This window comes from Amphibalanus amphitrite, unplaced genomic scaffold (genome assembly GCF_019059575.1).
Source record: "Amphibalanus amphitrite isolate SeventyFive unplaced genomic scaffold, NRLGWU_Aamphi_draft 001077F_arrow, whole genome shotgun sequence".
Lineage (NCBI taxonomy): Eukaryota > Metazoa > Arthropoda > Thecostraca > Balanomorpha > Balanidae > Amphibalanus > Amphibalanus amphitrite.
The window spans coordinates 101,125-120,427 of record NW_024882571.1 but is presented as its reverse complement, the minus strand read 5'-3'; the positions used below and the strand labels follow the sequence as shown (position 1 = coordinate 120,427).

Sequence of the window (19,303 nt, the reverse complement as noted above, 5' to 3'; positions counted from 1 at the left end):
TCGATCTTGATTATTGGGCATTATAGTTCCTCGTTGTGCATTGTTAATTTTTGGCACCGTATATCTTGTTCTTCTCTACCGTTGTGCTCACGGTGAATACAATTAACTCGTGTCATATTGCATCTGGGAGAGGGCCTCGACCGGCCTAGCGGCCGTCATACCATATCTATTATCTAACGTAATTCGGCCAACGTTTTTTTCAGACACAGTAGGTACACATACAGTCCACTTACCAGCCAGAATATCTCAACATAGTCCTCCGGGCCGGATAACTGTATCCTATGGTTTAGCTTTGTCTTATCGGATATCGTTTTCTCCTATTACCAATTGCGTAGCATTTCAAATCCTTTGGTCTAGGTTTGTTGTTTCGGTTATCATTTTCCATTACCATATCGAATAGCGGAGCCATGTCGGAGGCACAAAAGGTCGAGCCTGTGGGCCGGCCATTTCGGCCGCCCTCGTCGGAGCCGGGGTCCGCGGATGGTGTTGGCGTCACAGTCGGTAGAGGAGAAGTGAGAGAGTGTATTTAGAGAAATGGGATGGGGTCGGTCTGTGACCTGACTGAAGGGGTACTTTTTGGTCGGATGGGCTTGTGCGATTCTCTGATTTTTTCTCAAAATGACTGGGTTACTTGAAGCATTAATCACGCGTACAAGCGTGCCTGAATTTTCTAAGAAATTGATAGAACGGGCAACCTGAATGTCTCGAATACGTTGATCACAATGCGTTTGAATTAGGTATGGAAAATCATTTGGTTGTAGAAAATGTGGTAATTTTACGCGTACAAATTTTTAGCTGTAACCAGAAATTTCTACTGTTTGTTTCACGAATAATGGATATGACTTTTCGTCATCAATAGTCAATGCATGTTTTTCTGCAGTTGTGAACATGTCTACCGTTTTATCAGGATAAACGATTTGATCGACAGATTTTTCATTGTCCTTTGTTGATAAAAGAAAACGTACTCTTTTACGTCTTTTGGGACTCAGACGTTTTGAGCGTCTTTCGACTACATTGGAAGAAAGAATTGGTTTTAGAAAGTTCACCGTACGACTCGATGGATTGTAAATCAATTTGTGAGCAATGATAAAATCGATTCCGAGAATGATATCGCATTTGAATGGCAAACTTTTTGCTGTAATAAAAAATTTGTGTTGAACCGTTTGACCAAGAATGCTAATGTTCAGATTGACTTCACCTACAACGTCAATAGGATTTCCAGTAACATCAAGAATAGTGACACTGGGAGGTTCGTAAGCTACTTTTAAACCAGATTTTTGCAGACATTTTTCTGAAACTAAAGAGACACTACTTCCACTATCATAAAGAGCTGAACAAGCTTGACCCGAAATTTTGACGTCACGTAAAACCGGGGGATGTGCTGAACGGTCCCTGTCATCTGAAGCGACGCTCACGCACTCATCCCCTAGTGCAGTGAGCGGAACCCGTTTGGGCTCAGAGAACGAAAGTGTCTACATGGCGAAAAGTTCCGGTGACAACTTGTCGAAAAAACATTTTGTTTGTTCATAATGACAAGAGTATGAACGAAAATGACTCCTCGCTTGACAACAATGATACGAAGAGTGAAATGATTTAGAGCGAACAGGTTGATAACGAAATTTTTGCTGACGAGATTGACGATCACGTCCTCGGCTCTGAGATTTTGATAGATTTTGATTTTGTTGAGCAATAAGCTCTTCTGCTACAGCTAATTCTAAATGAGCAATTCGCCTTAAAATATCGTTCATCTGGGTATTGTACTCAATACTAAAATTTCTGGTAGCATCTTCCATGGTAAGTCTAGCAAATAATAAAAAATCACATGTAGATAAACGAATGGAACTAAATATCAAATCTCAAATCTCAAATTTCAAACATTACAAATAGCAAATAAAATTAATTTAAAAGAGAACTCACCTGAAGCCAAAAGTCCTCCACCGACAACCAACCACCACCGCTGGCACCAATTGTGGGCCGGCCATTTCGGCCGCCCTCGTCGGAGCCGGGGTCCGCGGATGGTGTTGGCGTCACAGTCGGTAGAGGAGAAGTGAGAGAGTGTATTTAGAGAACATAGGTTTTATGGTGGGTGTCGGGACGCAAGCACGTGACCGGACGGGCAGCCGGCCAGCGAGCCGGCTGTCCCGTGTCGCTATGCGCCCCAGACACCCAGACAGATACAAAAAATAGGGACAGACATTTGGGGCCTCCATCGGGAGTGGGAGGCATGATTTCCTTCTCCACAAGACGTTGAAACAAAATCGGTCCAGAGAGCGAGCCAAGGCGACCAAAGGTCTTCATAAGCTGAAAGCCGCGTACCAGGCGTCTGATGTTGATTCCGACGACCTTGCTTACCTGATACACCAAGGCGAGAAACAGCTATCGACGCTGGAGCAGCTAGGAGAGGCCTTACAACAATTTGAGGTCCCCGATGACTCTAGCCACGTTTCTGAGCTTGAAGAAGCGATCTTCAAATCCAAAAGGCGTCTGGAAAGACTGGATAAGACAGACGCACCTCAGCCCAGTGTGGATCAGCGCGGCAGTTTCAAACTTGACCTACACCTCCCTAAATACAGCGGCGACCTGCTTGCCTGGCCTGAATTCTGGGAGCTCTATGCATCTGCGGTCCACCGCAATGCTAGCTATTCCAACATTGAAAAGTTCGTCTTTCTGAGAGGACACTTGACGGGAGAAGCCGCCAGGTCCATTCAGGGACTCGCCACAACCGACAAAAACTACCAGGTAGCTATTGACATTCTCAGAGACCGATTCGGAAAGGACGGTATCAGAAAGGACACACTGATGGCAAATTTGCTTGCTCTGCCTGCCGTGTCCAATCCTGATGACCTGAGAGGGTTGCGGCGTCTCATAGACGACCTCACCGCAAACGTTCGAGCACTGGACGCCCTCGACACGCCCTCCGATTCTTATGGCGAGCTGCTACTACCGGTGATGAAGGGCAAAATCCCTGAGACATGGAGGATGCAGTGGGCCAGATCTCGTAAAACAGCCCCTACTGAGGAGGGGTCATCAGAGTTCTCCCGCTTCATGATCTACCTCCACGAGGAGATGAACTTGCGTGAAGAGGCCTCCCAGGTCCCATGTCAGAGGGGAAAGCCAAACCATGCAGAAAGTTCTCACCAGTCACCCACTAAGTCAGCTACTAGCACGCTGAGTTCTCAACGGGTTCAGATGGTGACTAAGCCTAAATGGAGGTGCCAAGCGTGTGGACAGGGACAACATGCCCTTGCAAAATGTGACCAGTACCACCGAATGAAACCAGAGGATCGATGGAGCGTCGTGAAGAGGGCTGGACTCTGCTTCCAGTGCCTTGGACCTCATCGAGTTCGAGACTGTCAAAGCAGACGATGTCCACTGTGTCAGGAGCATCATCACTCATCTCTACATCGCGGGGAACGGGAGACATCAGCAGCACCTTCGGCATCGGGGATAGCTCCCTATGCATTCCCGTCTCCACCTCCTCAAATCCCAAAGAGTGTAACGGGGATAGCTCCCCATGCATTCCCGTCTTCATCTCCTCAGCCATCAATGGTTGCAACCAGCCCAACAGTCGACTCAGCTCAAAGGACTGACCTGAACTCAACACCACGAAGCTGTCGCTACAATGCCATCAGCCGGCACAACAATCAGTTCTTCCAAACCGCCCTGGTAAAAGCTTCAGGCCCGAAAGGACACCGGCTGGTACGAGTGCTATTGGATGGCGGGTCAGACACCTCTTATGTAAGGACATCTCTGGCAGAGGATCTCGGTCTTCCGATCCTGAGAACTGACACATTCGCATGTGTGGGTTTTCAGGAAAAGCTGGAAGAGCCTCGGCCATACCACCGAGTCCAGATCAACCTGCAAAGCCGATTCGGAGACGATCCAGTACAACTTGAGCTGTACAGTACAGATCGGCTCTGCTCAGCGCTGTCATCCAGCAGCGACTATCCCGACTCTCTTCAGCTACCCGAAAAGATGGCTGATGACTTCAGAAGTGGACCAGTCGACATACTCATCGGCATTGACCAACTGTACGACGTTGTCCTCTGGGATCAGATCGAACTTGACGAAAGACTTCGAGCCATCGACACTGTCTTTGGTTACGTGCTGCACGGCCACCACCGAGACCACCGCTCAGACCAGTCAGACCATCACACCTACCATGGTCTCTGCATGGAGAAGATGTGGGATCTTGAAACCATCGGAATCATACCAGAGAAAGACGCCGTCGCAGAACCTGATCTACCCAAGCCGACGTGGAACGAATCAGAAGGACGGTACCAGATGGGGCTGACGTGGAGGTCAGATGCCAGACCAATCTCCAACTTTGACGCTACAAAGGCGCGCACATCCCGTATGAAGGACAGACTAGGTGAAGAGGCTGTTGTCCAGTACGAGACCCAACTCACTGACTTGTTGGCAAGTTCTATCATCGAACCCATACCACCATTTGATTACAGTTCCAATGAGGTGCCACCCAGGAACAACTGTCACGGTGGGGAGCCCACAGTGAGTCCACCTGAGTCCCAAGGCGGCTCAGAAGAAGAGTCCAACACTCACAGTCAATCCTGGGGCACTGTGTGTGAGAAGAGTCGTGACCGGGCGGCTACAACAGCACCAGCAGGCCCAAACCAGCCTGGGATTGGCGACGGGATAGTCCCCGCGCCGACCCAAGCGTTGAAGACTGAAAACGACCCTTCGCACGCATTTTACCTTCCACATCGTGGACTCCACCGCAATGGGAAGCTTCGGATAGTCTTTGATGGCTCGGCAAAGGACGGCACGGGGATCAGTCTTAATGACTACTTGGACGCCGGAGAAAACCTCCTCCTAAAGCTGCCCGCAGTAGTACTGAATTTTCGAGCAGGAATAGTCGGGTGCCAGTGCGATATTCAGGCCGCGTTCCATCAAGTGTTAGTGGAGCCTGAGGATCGCAAGTACCTCCAGTTTTTCTGGACCGATCTGCAACTGAGGTTTGCAAGAGTTCCATTCGGGCTTTCCTGCTCTCCGTACATGCTGTTGAAGACCATTGACACACACCTGGACAGCTACAAAACGTCAGACCCTGAGCTGTGCAGCAAAATCCGATTAGGAATGTACATGGATGACATCTGCACGACCTTCTCATCGCGGCAAGAAGCTGAGGCTGGAATGCAGAGATTGACTGAAGTTTTCAAAGACGCTAACATGCAACTCCACAAAACTCGCCTCTCTGGGGACCGCACTTCCCACAACAAGGTTCTGGGAATGACCTGGAGCACTGAAACCGATCAGCTTTCGGTAACCGTGCACCAGACCAAGTGTCCCACGACAAAAAGGGAGCTCCTATCAGTCATATCAAAGACATTTGACCCTCTGGGTGTTCTCACGCCTTGGGTGATTCAGGGAAAAATCATCTTTCAAAGGACTTGGCGAGATCACGGGACTATCAGTGGGATGATCCGCTCCCTGAAGATCTCCAACGAGACGTGAAGGCATGGTGGAGTGGAGCACACAACCAAGTTGTCTCTTTCCCTCGCTCTATCTGGCTCAGTGAAGGAGACAGAGTATACCATGTCTTCTGCGATGCATCCGAGCAGGCGTACTGCGCGGCGATCTACCTGGTCAGCAACGGAGAATCCAGGCTGGTGATCGCTAAGAGCAGACTGGCGCCTATCAGCCCCAAACTTACCATACCTAGATTGGAGCTGATGGCCGCCTTGATTGGCGCTCGTCTGATGATGTTCGTTCAGAAAGCGCTGAAAATTCAGGAGCCAAACGTCGTCTTCTGGACCGACTCCACCGATGTTCTGTTCTGGATCACGAACAACAAGCCTCGTAAGATATTCGTGGAGAATCGAGTTGCGACGATCCTTCAGCTGACCAGTCCCAAGCAGTGGAGACACGTTAAGGGTGTAGACAACCCTGCTGACCTCGGCACGAGGGGTGTAGCGATCTCCACTGTCATCACCAGCGAGAAGTGGTGGACAGGACCCCCACACATCCTCCAAAACCACTCAGCAGACACTGAAAAGGGGGAACTTCCTGAGCCGTCACCCGAAGCGCAGAAAGAAAACAAACCACAGACACCCAGCGACAAGGCGACAAAGTCCGCCAATGTGGCATCAACTGTTGACAAGCAGGATCGTTTGTTCGACATCACAAGACACTCAAAGCTCAAACAAGTTGTCGAGACGACCGCTTGGGTGAAGCGCTTCGTCAACAACGCCAGACTTCCAGCGGAAAGGAGGACTAACGGGCTGTTGACCCCGGTGGAGCGCCGACAAGCGTTGGATTTTTGGATTCGAGAGGCTCAAAGGAGCGCCTACCATGAAGAACTGGATCGTGTTCTTCGCGGAGAACTACTACCGTCTGGCTCCCCTCTGGAGAAAATGAGACCTCAGTTGAATAGGGATGGAATTCTGTGCGCAACTCCTCGCACAAATGAACCACCGCTTCCGATCCTGCCAGAACTGTCTCATATCACAACACTGGTCATCGATGAAGCTCATCGACGTAGCTTCCATCAAGGCACGAGAGCGACGCTGGCTCTGCTGTCCTCTGACTACCTTGGCAGAAGAAGAAGCGTGAAGCGGATCGTTGATACGTGCACCTCGTGCAGGAGATACAAGGGACTGAACTACCAGTCAGAGGACGGTGGTCTGCCTTCCTTCCGGACAGAGCCTAGTCGACCCTTCTCCAAAGTTGGCGTCGATTTCTTCGGGCCCCTCTACGTCGACGAGGGAACCAAAGTCTGGACTTTGTTGTTCACGTGTGCAACAAGTAGAGCAGTTCACCTGGAGCTGGTAAGGTCTCAAGGCCTTGAAGACGTGAAAAGGGCTTTGAGACGGTTCTTCGCTCTGCGCTCCACACCCGAGCTTATCTACAGCGACAATGCCAAGACGTTTCACGCCCTCCTTGCTCACTTACCACGATCTGTGACATGGAGATTCATCCCTGAAGCTACCCCTTGGTGGGGAGGCTTTTGGGAAAGGATGATAGGGATCACTAAAAAATGTCTGAAAATTACGCTACATCAATGCCATCTTTCCTTCGAAGAGCTGGCGGTTACTCTATACGAGTTAGCGTTCCATCTGAACCTTCGCCCCCTTACCTCCAGTGATGAAGAGCCGTTGACTCCGGCACACTTACTCTTTGGTGTGACTTCAATCCGGGGCGTCGTGTCCAGCTCTGGCTGTCTCATGGATTGTGTGGACAGAGCCTGGCGCCACAGACGTCGCGTCTGTGATCACCTGATCAGACGATGGACCAGAGAGTACATAGCTGCACTGCGGTGCTGGACTGTAGGGTGTGTCACTAATCGCAATGCAAGGTGCTCCATCGATTTTATTGTGCTCCACTCATGTGGAAAGGGCGTGGCATTGTTAATTTCCCGCAACTTTTAACCCCCAGGCGGCGCCGAGCGAGAGAAGTTTGCCCTATCTCACAACATAGGCGATCTTAGCGCCCCTGGCGGCTGTTTGCGAAACTAACAGGCCGTTGACTGTATGGGCTTATCCCTGCTTTCTGTAAGCGCGTCTAGGGACAAATAATAGTATGGGTAGATTGCAGAGAGTGCAAGCTAATGACGAATACCTATAATGAATGCAATATATTGTCACAGGGGCCAAGGAACATTCTTCAAGTTGGGGTGCAAGCCCAAAATACCTGACATGACGCATATGAAATAGTAGCGTAGTCAGGGGGTCCCAGGAGGCACGTGCCATCTAGTCCCCCCCCCCATCGCATTCAGAGGACCCCTCGGGTCGGAGGGGCTCTGTGGCACCAGTTTACCGCTCAGGGTCTATGCTGGCCATATTTCGATTCAGAAAGAATAGGGCTCGTAACAGCACCTCGTGAGTCCAAAGAAGCCTCACTAAATTGTCCATGAGGGTTACACGCCGGCTTCTGAAGGCTACTGGCGGCCTCTGAGGGCCCTTTACCGGCCTCTTATGGCCGCTAGCGTGCCTCTGAGAGTCCTTGCCGGCCCAAGAGGGGCCATATCTAGGGCCTTACGCCAACCTGTAATCAGTAATGGCCTCACACCAATGTCTCAGACGGCCCCATTACGACGACTGTGAGACTGAGGGCCCTCACTGGTGCTTCCGAGAGCCCACCCGGCCATAAAGACCCCTGCGGTACCAACTGACCTCTGAGGGTCCACGCTGACTATATTTCAGCTGAGAAAGACCTCACAGGTCTCGTAAGAGCACCTCATGAGCCCCTAAGTAGCCACACTAACATCTCCGTCAGGGTCTACGCCGGCTTCTGAGGATCCCGTAACGGAGACCGTGAGGGCACTCAGCAGGGCCTCTGAGGGTTCACAACCAGCACCTCTGAGAGACCCACACCAGTGGTTCTAAGGGCCCATAAGGACACCACTGAGGGTCCCCCAAGCCAGTGACACACCATTTATGCAACCCTATATTGGTGGCTCTGAGGTACCCACACCTGCGCCTGTGAGGGTTCGGCAAAAGCATATCTGACGGCCACCTACCTGCAACTCTGAGGGCCCTACATCAGAGACTGAGGGCCGCACCGGCGTCTCAGAGTACCTTGTCGGTATCTAAGGACCCCACAGGGCTTCTGAAGATGCCGCCGGCCTCTGTGGGCCCCTTGCCGGTCTGAGGTCCCCCTCCCCGGTCGTTGAGGGCCCCCTGCCGACTTTTAAAGGGTTCGCACCAGCAGCTCTAAGGGCCACACACCCACATGTAACGGACCCACACCAGTGTCTCTGAGGGTCCACAACGGCGTCTGTATTCTGTGAGGACCCTCACCGGTGCTTATGAGGGATTCACACTAGCACCTCTGAGGGGCCACACGGGCGTATGTGAGGACCCCACACCAGTGCCTCTAAAGGCCCCTAATTGGAGGCTCTGAAGGCCCTGCATCGGTGATACCAAGGGTCCTACCAAAGGCACAACACAAGCCATTAGTCTCCTTCTGAGTCCCACACGCCGCCCTCCCACCATAGGCGGCGGAACGGGGAGGGCACCGGGGCACCGTGCCCCCTCTGATTTGGGCATTTTAACATTAGCCCTATGGGCGTTGCATGGAAAGAATGGGACCAAAAGTCGGCAGTGTCCCCCCCCCCCCTCCACTTAATTGAAGGTGTTCCGCCGCTACTGCCTCCCACCGGAGCGAGTAAACCTGTATCAATCAACGACTTTACCACCGTTGTACGTCATAATGTTCTCATCACGCCAAATCAAATACCATCCGGAACCAAAATGGTCCAGTATAAAATCTGACCTACCAAAGTTATGATCAAGTTCAGATAAAATCAAAGTGGGATGATAATAGCAGGTGTTCTTAAATCGATGCCGAGTCAGCAGAAACCATTCACTTCACATGCAAGAGAAATACCTTGTGCTGATGTTTATACAAATAGACATGTAGGTCCATAAAAGGGAGCAGAGATCCTTCATCGTTGCATCAATGTTGAGGGGGCGGCGCCCACTCGGCTCTCAAGTTGGAGGGGGGGGGGGCAAGCGCCCCCACTGCCCCCCCTGTTCCCCGGGGTCTATGCAGTGAACGACGCTACAAAAAAAAAAAAAACATGTGACACCTAATAGCAGGCACTATAAACATGCGCTCGTACGTATCCCGTCAGACCAGGACGGGGATCGGGGGTAGTACTATGCAATATACATTAACACAGAACTATTTCGTGCTTTAAGATGCATAACATCACATTTTCACCAACGATCTGAGTGCCAGACAAGCCAACAGCAAGGCGTCATTTCGGTAAAATGCATTTAATGATGATCGTAAGCTCACAAAGCATAGCGGGCGTGTTAGTTCAAAACATTGCCGCTAGGGGCGCTGAGGTCGCTAATGCTGAGAGATAGGCCAAAGTGTCGGCGGTCGGCGCCGCATGGGTGTTAATATTTGGGGGAAATAAAAAATGTCACACGGTTTCTACGTGTCTGGGGCACGATAAAATCAGTGGAGCACCATGTTCTGCGAAAAAAGTGCCCAAAATGACACACCCTACTGGACTGTCTCGCCCCGCGGACGTCCTTCACGCCTCCCAGCCGTCGGTGATGTTGTGCTTGTGCACGGCGAAGGTCCTCGCGGCCGCTGGCCGTTGGCCAGGGTCGAGTCACTCATTACTGGTGCTGATGGCAAGTGCAGAGCCGCTGTCATCTACATGCGTGGCAAGAGAACCCGCAGACCGATGACTAAGCTATTTCAGTTGGAGGCCGCCCCTCAATCAAACTGAGCTCGAGCTGCAGCGTGCCCTCATAGGCTTACGGTCCGGCGCTTGACGCTGCTGGAATCCATACACTGAGCAAATGGCAGTGAGAGAGGAGTGACTCGAGACGGAGATAGCTCTCCGCTTATGTAAATCACAGCTATTTGAAATATGCCGCTCTCAGAACTTATATTGCCCACTTATATGACTCACGTTGCATTTACATACAGTTCGGCATCACTGCCGGCTAGCGTTACCGATTTTCCCTTACAAATGCCCATGGATTAATTTGTCTGATGCCCACTGCTTGACCCACCTTGTGTCGCACATCTGACAGAGTGTTTTGTTTGCTTGACCCACCTGTGTCACACATCTGACAGAGTGTTTGTTTGCCATCAGACTCCGACCACTTCGCCATGTCAGTTCTGGAGCTGGTGGATGGGGATGCGGATGACTGGCTCGCCACTCAGGGTACTGATGAGCCGCACGAGCGGCTTCGCAGCCGCTCTCCTCGAGGCCGGCAGCGTCGCCCGGACATGCTGCACCTTCTCCTCGGTGACTCGATTGCTAACCGAGCCGGCCTGGCGTCTCGTTTCCCAAAGGACCAAGTCCTTAACCGGGCCAGGGGCGGCGAGACGTGGAGGTCGCTCTTCGATCGGGTAGAAGACGACATCGCCGTGTGGCAAGTCGCGACGACGGCGATGGGAAAGCAGAGGGGTGAAATCATCGTGTGGCTGACAGGCAATGATGTGTACAGCCGCCTGTCGAGAATGTCCAGCTTTACCGCGGAGTCCTTGACCGCCATTGGACTCCTGGCCGAGGTGCTGGTGAAGCGCCTCCGCTCCCACACGAGCAGCGTGCTCCTGCTCGGCCCGCTGCCGCGTCTGGCCGGCGAGGTCATCGGGACCACGTGGGAGGCCACCGCTGCCTACCATCTGGAGCGGACACTTCTCAAGGCCCAGCTGGACCCGGTCGCCCGTGTCTTGCCACTGGGGCGGGCCTTAACCCGCAAGATGGGGCGCAAACGCCATGGCCTTATGGGCTGCGACCGGTGGTACCAGCAAGACGGCATCCATTTAAATCGGGACGGCTATGAAAAAGTGGCGGACGCTGGATCATTCCCGGTGTGGCTGACGCTTAAACCAGAGGCGTAAGCGACTCCGACGTCAGTGCGCGCGTGATGGCGATGGACTCACGTACGGACCAACCGAGTGGTAGTGGGATGTGCTACGATGGGGAGTGCCTGACTTCTCTTTTGAGTACCTATGAGAAGATGATGTTTAATTTTGTTTGTGTGGAAGTTGTTGAAATGCAGCGTGCATTTCAAGATGGGGAGAATGTTACTTGTTGTCAGCGACTCAGCCCCTGTTGTTTATTGTTAGATGTAAGCGCGCCCGCTATTCTGGCCGCCGCTCGTGACGTCACTCACTGACCGGGCGGTATGGCGGCCCGAGCGGTGTGTGCCGGCCGGCCGATAGCCCGGGGCGCGGCCCAGCCGACCTCGGAGGCGGCCGCGCCGGACGGAGACCAGTCGCGCTCGGAACGCCACCCCGTAGGTACGGCCTAGATTGCCGACCCTTGCACACGGGCTCTGACGGGACGACGCGTCTCTGGTGACGGGTGGGTTCGGACTCGCTGCCGACTCAGTGCACCCCGACACCACACCAGACGGAGTCATCCGCGGGTGACTCCATTGCACTCTGGTGTCCGTCCAAATTAACTTGTCCCCCACAAACTTATAATCTGGGCATATCGAACATATCTGGGCATATCGATCTTGATTATTGGGCATTATAGTTCCTCGTTGTGCATTGTTAATTTTTGGCACCGTATATCTTGTTCTTCTCTACCGTTGTGCTCACGGTGAATACAATTAACTCGTGTCATATTGCATCTGGGAGAGGGCCTCGACCGGCCTAGCGGCCGTCATACCATATCTATTATCTAACGTAATTCGGCCAACGTTTTTTCAGACACAGTAGGTACACATACAGTCCACTTACCAGCCAGAATATCTCAACACCATTATCGCATTATCTGCAACGCCATAGGCTTTAAATACAGGTGAATATTTCCTAACCTTATGTCAGTTACATGCCATCTGCCCGTCATTTGCAGCTTATGAAAAATAAAACAAATATCAGCGAGCATATCAGCATTGTACAAGCAATGCGCATTGAGCATTTATGGCTCCCCAGTCATCATGTCGCTCTTTGGGCACTGTCAGACAAGACGTTACGCACAACTCCGCCGGCTTTCAGCACCGCTTGACCGTCCCCGCTCACCGCCACAGCGAGAATGACCGCGCGCCGGCCCGAAACTGCCGCAGGCCAAGACCACAGCGGCGGGGCTTAGCTGTGACGTCATAACGTATCACAGGCTGACTGGTGATAGCCTCTACACACAGGGTGAAAATCTTGCTCGAAAATTAACATTACGAGTCAATGAGAAGTGCCTGAAATATTGAAATGGCGATAAAATATATGAATTGTAAAAGTTACGGCAGGTCTTGAAACGGCCATGTCCTGATCTTGGTTGAAATTCTTCCACGCATTTAAAAATAATCGCGAAAAATTAGGGTCTCAAGGGGTCTGGCGTTAACAGTAGATGATGGGCGTCCTTTCACAAGGTTGAGTGCTGATACCGGACTGGAGTGCAAGGAACGCGTGTTTGTTTATCCACACACACACACTGACATCCAAACATGTGCCACCGAGGTAGGCTGTGGCCTAGAGCGACCCGCCGAGCCACGTCCCTGTGTTTTGCTCTCATAGGGCGGTCAGTGTCTGACTCACTGCCGGGAAGGAGCTGGGCCGAGAGACCCCACCCGCGGCCGATCCGGGCTGTGGTCACCGACCGGCCGACTGACCGCGGCCGCGCCGCTGCCCCGGGAGCTTTGTCCCCTGCCCCGGGCGCGCCGAACGATAAGATGCCAACCTTGAAGGTCTGGTGAGGCCTCCACCACTACACCACTATCGGCCGACCACGGCGTCCAGAGCAGAGCCGTGCCGCGAGCGGCGCCTATCGCGAGCCCAGATAGACGGACCGCGGTCCCGTCACGCCACTGACGTCCCATCACCGTCCCATCCCCGACCCGCTGTGACCTACCGTCGTGCTCTGGCCGTCCCACCGCCGCTGACCCCCCCCCCCCCTCCGCCGACGGGTCCCCAGTAGTCGACACAGACGGGGCCGACAAAGGACGGTGGGCGGCCGATTCCGCGGAACCCCGGCCGCGCCGAGCCAAACACCATCTCCGACGAACACGGGAAACCACAAATCGGGCCGGTGACGTGGCTCCGAGCCGTATCGGCTAAATCACATACAGCCGTGGCGGCCCCGGGTTCGGAAAACTCGGAGACGGGAGCTGCTGAAATAATGGTTATACAAGTCATTATACACGGAAGCTCCCGAGTCACAGCTCGACTCTGAGCGATCTGGGTCGACTCAGTTCTGCCCAGAACCAGGGATCAGATCAGACCAGCGGTACAGCAGCCACTCAGCGCCCACAATTGACCCCACCCTACCGCACAGAGTACGGTAGGAGTTCTAAGGCCGAGCTGCCGGTAACGCCGGTGATATTCAGCCCACCCACACCGTCCTGAAAACGGCGGTTCGTCGGTCCGCTGAGGATGATCGCACCGAGCACCGGCCGGTCCCCGTAGCCGGAGACGGCGGCCCACCGGCCGGTACCGGGAACCACTCCCTCCCCGGCCGCCGCCGCCGCTTCCCCGGGGCCGGTCGCCATGGTTACGTGGCCACCGCGGGCCGACCGAACACCGCGCAGTGTTTGGACTCAGCCGACAGCAGTTCAACAGCTTCTCCCGAAACGGCCGCGCTTCGCTGAGCCACAAATCTGACTGCCCGACTATGAGCCCGTCTCCACTGCAGCAGTCACAACAAACCTGCAGGATGACACATCGACCCATAGCACACGTCGATTTTCTGCGAACGCGGCAGTGTTTTTATACATAAATCAGCGAGCTCGGAGGGGGCTCGGAGCTGCGGCCGACCCTGTCCCAGAAGGTCAGCGCTAGTCAGCTGGCGTCCGTCCAAGAGGGTTAGCCCGGCGCGGCCACCGCCGCCGAATTCCATGGAGGCTGATCGCTGAGATAAGCCGCCGGCGGCGCTATTAGCAGCGCCGCGGCTGCAGGAGCAGCCCGCGCGGCCACACGCAGCACCGGGCAGGGAGGGGAGCATCGGACAGGGAGCACCGCGGCTGCAGGGCCGGCCTGCGCGGCCACACGCAGTAACAGGGAGGGATCACCGGGAGGGGAGAGGAGCGCCGGGCAGGGAGCACCGGGCGGGGAGCACCGAATACCGGGATCGGCCAATAAGGCCGGTCGGGCCGATAGGCGAGAGGCAGAGTTGCCTCACCAATGAGGAATATGCGCAGGTTATTCCACAAATACTGGTTCCACCTAGCCTGGTTGCTGTCTCCTGTATTTTGGCCTGGAACTTATTTCAGGACAGTGAAGGAACCTCACAACGAACCATTAACTTATCTTAAAGGTAGTGTGCCACCTTTGAAAGATTTCCCATTTTATTTTTCCTAGGATAAGAAGCTTCTGTTTTTACCTAATATCGCAAAAAAATCAAAAATGGGCCTGGAATAGTGCCTTTTTCGCCTAAAAGTTTTTCGGTTTTTAGATATGTATAACCAGTATAACGCCTTTTGGGACGACTAACGGAGCGAGCGAGAGGGTGGGCCTTGCACGTGCGAAATTGCGAGGGGGTACCTCCAACTGACTTGTGCACGGCACCCTACTAACTGGTCTCTAGCGATGTGCCAAATTTGGGCACAATCGGCCCAGCCGTTCTCGAGATCTGGAAGCGGCACCCTGCACGTGCGCACGTGCAAAATGGGTCCCAAATGACTTGTGCACGGCACCCTACTAACCGGTCCCTAACCGTGTACCAAATTTGAGCGCAATCGGTCCAGCCGTTCCCGAGATCTGGAAACGACCCCTGCACGTGCGCACGTGCAGCAGCACCCCAACTCTGGCACATGTATATGCAGTGCCTAGTGGGTGCCTACCTACATGCCAACTTTCAGCGCAATCGGCCAAGTAGTTACCGAGATATTGCAACAATTACAAAACTGACACCTCTTCGTTTTGCACGTGGCACGTGCATAAGGGGTCACCCACATGCATCGGGAATAGTCCAATACTTGGTAGAAGGAATGAAGCTACCCTACAAAAATTACCGCGTGTAAATCGGTCAAGTGGTTGCTGAGATATAAGCCTCGCAAAAGCGTCCGCACGGCCGGCCGGCCGGCCGGCCGCTCATACTCAGAAATTTCCGTTAATCTAAGGAAAGACTACGCTCGCTTCGCTCGCTCCGTAACAACTGTAGTGGGCTCACCTGCAAACAGGCGTCGGGCAACAATCGCGAATGCGGCGCACTTGTGACAATAAGCAAAGGTCATTATAGTGTTACGACCATACGACGTACGGGAATGAGTTATCAGCTGTCTAATCGTAGACAACACAATGTCGAGCCTTAAACTGTAAGCCCGTATTGGTATTGTTTCTTTTATTTGTCTGTCGAACATTATTTATGGTTTGAAATATAATTTTATGTAAAATAATTGATATGAAAAAGCCGTCTTATAAGTTATGACCCCATTTCACCACACGCAAGTGGCAGAAATGACAATGATCAGCTGACGCATTTTTCTTGGCCGAAGTCAGAGCGCGCGGCCCGACGCACCACGCGTATTTGGAAATTCCGACCTCGACGAGCATCAGAAGCCACCTAACAGGCGTGTTCGAAACCGCAGGAGATGATGATGAACGGGTTTATCGAAACTTGATTGGATGAGCATATCGGTAATAGCGATTTCAGTGTGTGCATTTATTGTTCATAGTGGTGTGAAATGTGGTTGGGGTACGACCGACAACCCGTCGGGGCGAATTTCGCACTGGGGTACTCAAAATTTGAAGAATTTAAGACGTTTCCATGAGTTTTGAAGGTATGGATAAGTTCTAAAAATCCGGTTCTCCTTATCTGGGCCATTAACTCCATACGGTCCAAGAAAGCTGGCACACTACCTTTAACAATGTTGCCTTTTTAACCCTTTAGCAGCGAAGACAGACGGCCAACGCGAAGCAGCTTCTTTTACCGAGCCCCGGTTGGGGTGCAGTCCTGGCCGAGAGAAGGGCCCAGGATTAACGCGAGCCGGTCGGTTTCGTGCCCGGCTTCACGTAACTAGCTGACAATAACTAGATACTTGATAGTGACAACAGTAGAGAGTGCTCATCAATACCTCAGAGAAAGTGTCCCATAAAAGTGTTTGCATGGTAGCTCAGCAGGAAGTTGTGCGTTTGGTAGCGGCAGTGCCAATTTTCCAGTCGATCACCTGGAGTTCGTAGAGACGGGAGCTCAGCGGCACGCGGACGACAGGCAATAATACAACGGGTCACCATTCATCTAGCACTATCACCAGGAGAGCAAATGCTGTTTGTTCGTCATACAGTCTTTCACCTGCAATTCCGATCAGCCCGAGAAGAGCTCCGATCGGGGCTGATGGCTTTGTTTCGATTGCCCCGACTCCCGACCCGACATGTTCAAGGATGCACTGATCCACGTAAAAAATATCGACTTAAAAACAAGATGCAAGAGCGATTTTTTAGGGTAAAAACAGGGGAAAAGTTAAGTCATGTTGTGTCTTATCATCACCTTTCTACAAAAGACCATTATGTTGTCTGATTATACATCATGAATAAAGTGGTGTTAAGACAAAACAAAAAGAATATGTGAAAAATGACAGAAATGGAGACATGGTAAAGTCCTTCTGGCGGTCTATTAGATTTACACGGACATGTTTTGTTAACTAGGTCCCTAGTGTTTGAACTTCGTATATTCATGAGTAGATTTTGGGATTGGTAGTGAAGTAAATCTAGGAATTGTGGCGGCCAAAACAAAAGATAAGTGACATAATCATATTGTGACGCAATGAGAGACATGACAGTTTGACTGTTTGAGATAAGGCCGCAGACTGAACTCAGAACCTTCATGTGCCTGGTCTGCACTCTGCGCCAGGCCGTATTCACTTGAACTATCATACCTTCTTCTTCTTCTGCTGTCCAGCGATGTGCGGCAGGCCAATCATCGGGTCTCCCTCTGCTGCAGGAGACCAGTCCGTCGCATGAACCGGACGACAGCATCCGGTCTCTCCTGCAGCACCTCCAGCGTCGGCACGTGGCCGAGGTACCTTGATCTCGCAGCCTGGTAACGCGGGCAGTCACAGATGACGTGCTCTGTGTTCTCCTTCGCTCCACACTCCGAGCACAGGCCGTCCGTGTCCGGTCGCAGCCATCTGTGTAGTGTGGCCTGGAGCAGCGGACATCGGTCGGCGCGGAGCTGGTGGAGGAGCACCTCCTCTTGTCTTGTCCAGGCATCGTCATACTGTAGCCCACGTCCTCCGGTGGCCCTTCTGTGTGTGTGCTCCGGTGGCACAGTAGTGTGGTATGTGCTGGACCACTTCCTTTGGCACACACAGTGGATGGCCACCTTCGCCGACGATAGGTCCAACCTTACTAGCATACCTGAGGGGTGTTCACGGGCACCGCACACTGCTGAGTGTGGTGTGTGCGGTGTGTGCAGCAGGCGTGGGGGTAGGGGATGGGTAGGCGGTTCTGACGTCACAGCTGCATGCGGTGGACAATCCGCTGTGGCCAGTCCCGACCGGCCACAGCGGTCGCTGTGTGCGGTGACGGAAGACTGACGTAGGGACGCAGTGGGCGGAGCTTGGAGGCACCGCACACGGGGCCCGTGAACCAGAACAGCCCTCTGTAATGTGTTCAGTTTTGGTGATGTTACCTTGTGAATAGTGCACCTTTTCTGAGGAAACCACTTGAATAAACACATTGGAGATATTTTCATAGGGTTCATGAGCACTAACAAAAAATATAATTCCTCTGTCCCATACTATTTCATAAATGCTTTTCAACCCCCGCAAGTGACATCCCGATGTCGGCTGAGCTGAGCGTAATTTCTCATGATGCCACCTGCCACCTTGTATGTACATACCTATTTCATTTATTACCTACCTTGGTCTATGCTAGAAATGCAATGTGCTTAAATCCAGCACCCACCTGTGTGAAGTCTCCAGCAGATGCAGATCTCACAACTCAAGAATTATGTCATATGTTCTTCTGGTTGTCGGTTCAGCTTAGGCCAAGTTATCTCTCAACTTCAGGGATTTTCCAAGTCAAAGTTCAAGTTTAAGTCGAATCTAGTGTAAATTGGTATTCTTCAGATTTCCGATTTTAAGATTGTCATAATGCACAAACTTCAGAGAGTGTTTGCATCAAACGGATGGATCATTTCAATGACATATTTTTCATTACTGTCCTTCAGGCTTCATCTGAATATAGTCCAATATTTCTTAAAAATTCAACTATAACAATTCAAAATCAAAACACTTCAACAACGCACGTGACCTTCAGCAAGCATGTTGTTTTATTTACATCCTTTTTTGGCGCAGAAGTGACAAAACAAAACACTATACTAATTTGCTGCAACTTTTAAAGCTGTCCTGTTCTACGCAATACCGCGCTCATATCATACGCTGGATCTTGCGCTGTATCTTTTGCATACATACCTAGATTGGAGGAACGGATTGTGTTGAGCTATAGCCAAAAGCGTCACCTTATTCATTCATAGTCGTATCATTATTCATTCATTCATGACATTCATAGGCGTATTCAAAAGTGTTTTCAAAGTCCGCTTGGACTATGAGCTATCCGATGAACGTCCGTTTGTTCTATGAGCGACTTACGAGTACTCTGTCCTACGAGCAACGAATTAGCACAACAAATGAGTATGGTCAGTGCCGTAGCGCAACTCAATGTCATCCAGATAGGCTAGCGGATGAGGCGTCCGTCTCAACTCTCGGCCGTCTCTGGGTCCGGACTATGGAAGTTTGAGGATGGATACGCTACTGGGTCAGCGTGCCTCGACGGTTTTAGTAAGACACGCTTCAGCAGGGAGGAGCGCGCCGTATTCGGGCGACGAATCCGTGCCTTCGTTCACGAATGCCTTCCACCCTTACCTCCCGTTATATACAAGCGCTCACACTCTCACACACTTAGGTACTCATTTCAGAGAGCTCAAGCAGCC

At 52.1% G+C, this 19,303-nt stretch overlaps 1 protein-coding gene across 1 annotated transcript in view; it reads right to left on the bottom strand.

Moving 5' to 3' along the window:
• Nucleotides 1–18,597, bottom strand: part of LOC122369835 (nuclear hormone receptor FTZ-F1 beta-like) — a 61,185-nt gene extending 42,588 nt beyond the window's left edge. The window contains exon 1 of the mRNA XM_043344896.1: nt 18,277–18,597. The gene's annotated coding sequence lies outside the window, so the exon portion shown is untranslated. The remainder of the gene's footprint in view (nt 1–18,276) is intronic.
• Between the last annotated feature and the right edge of the window lie 706 nt (nt 18,598–19,303).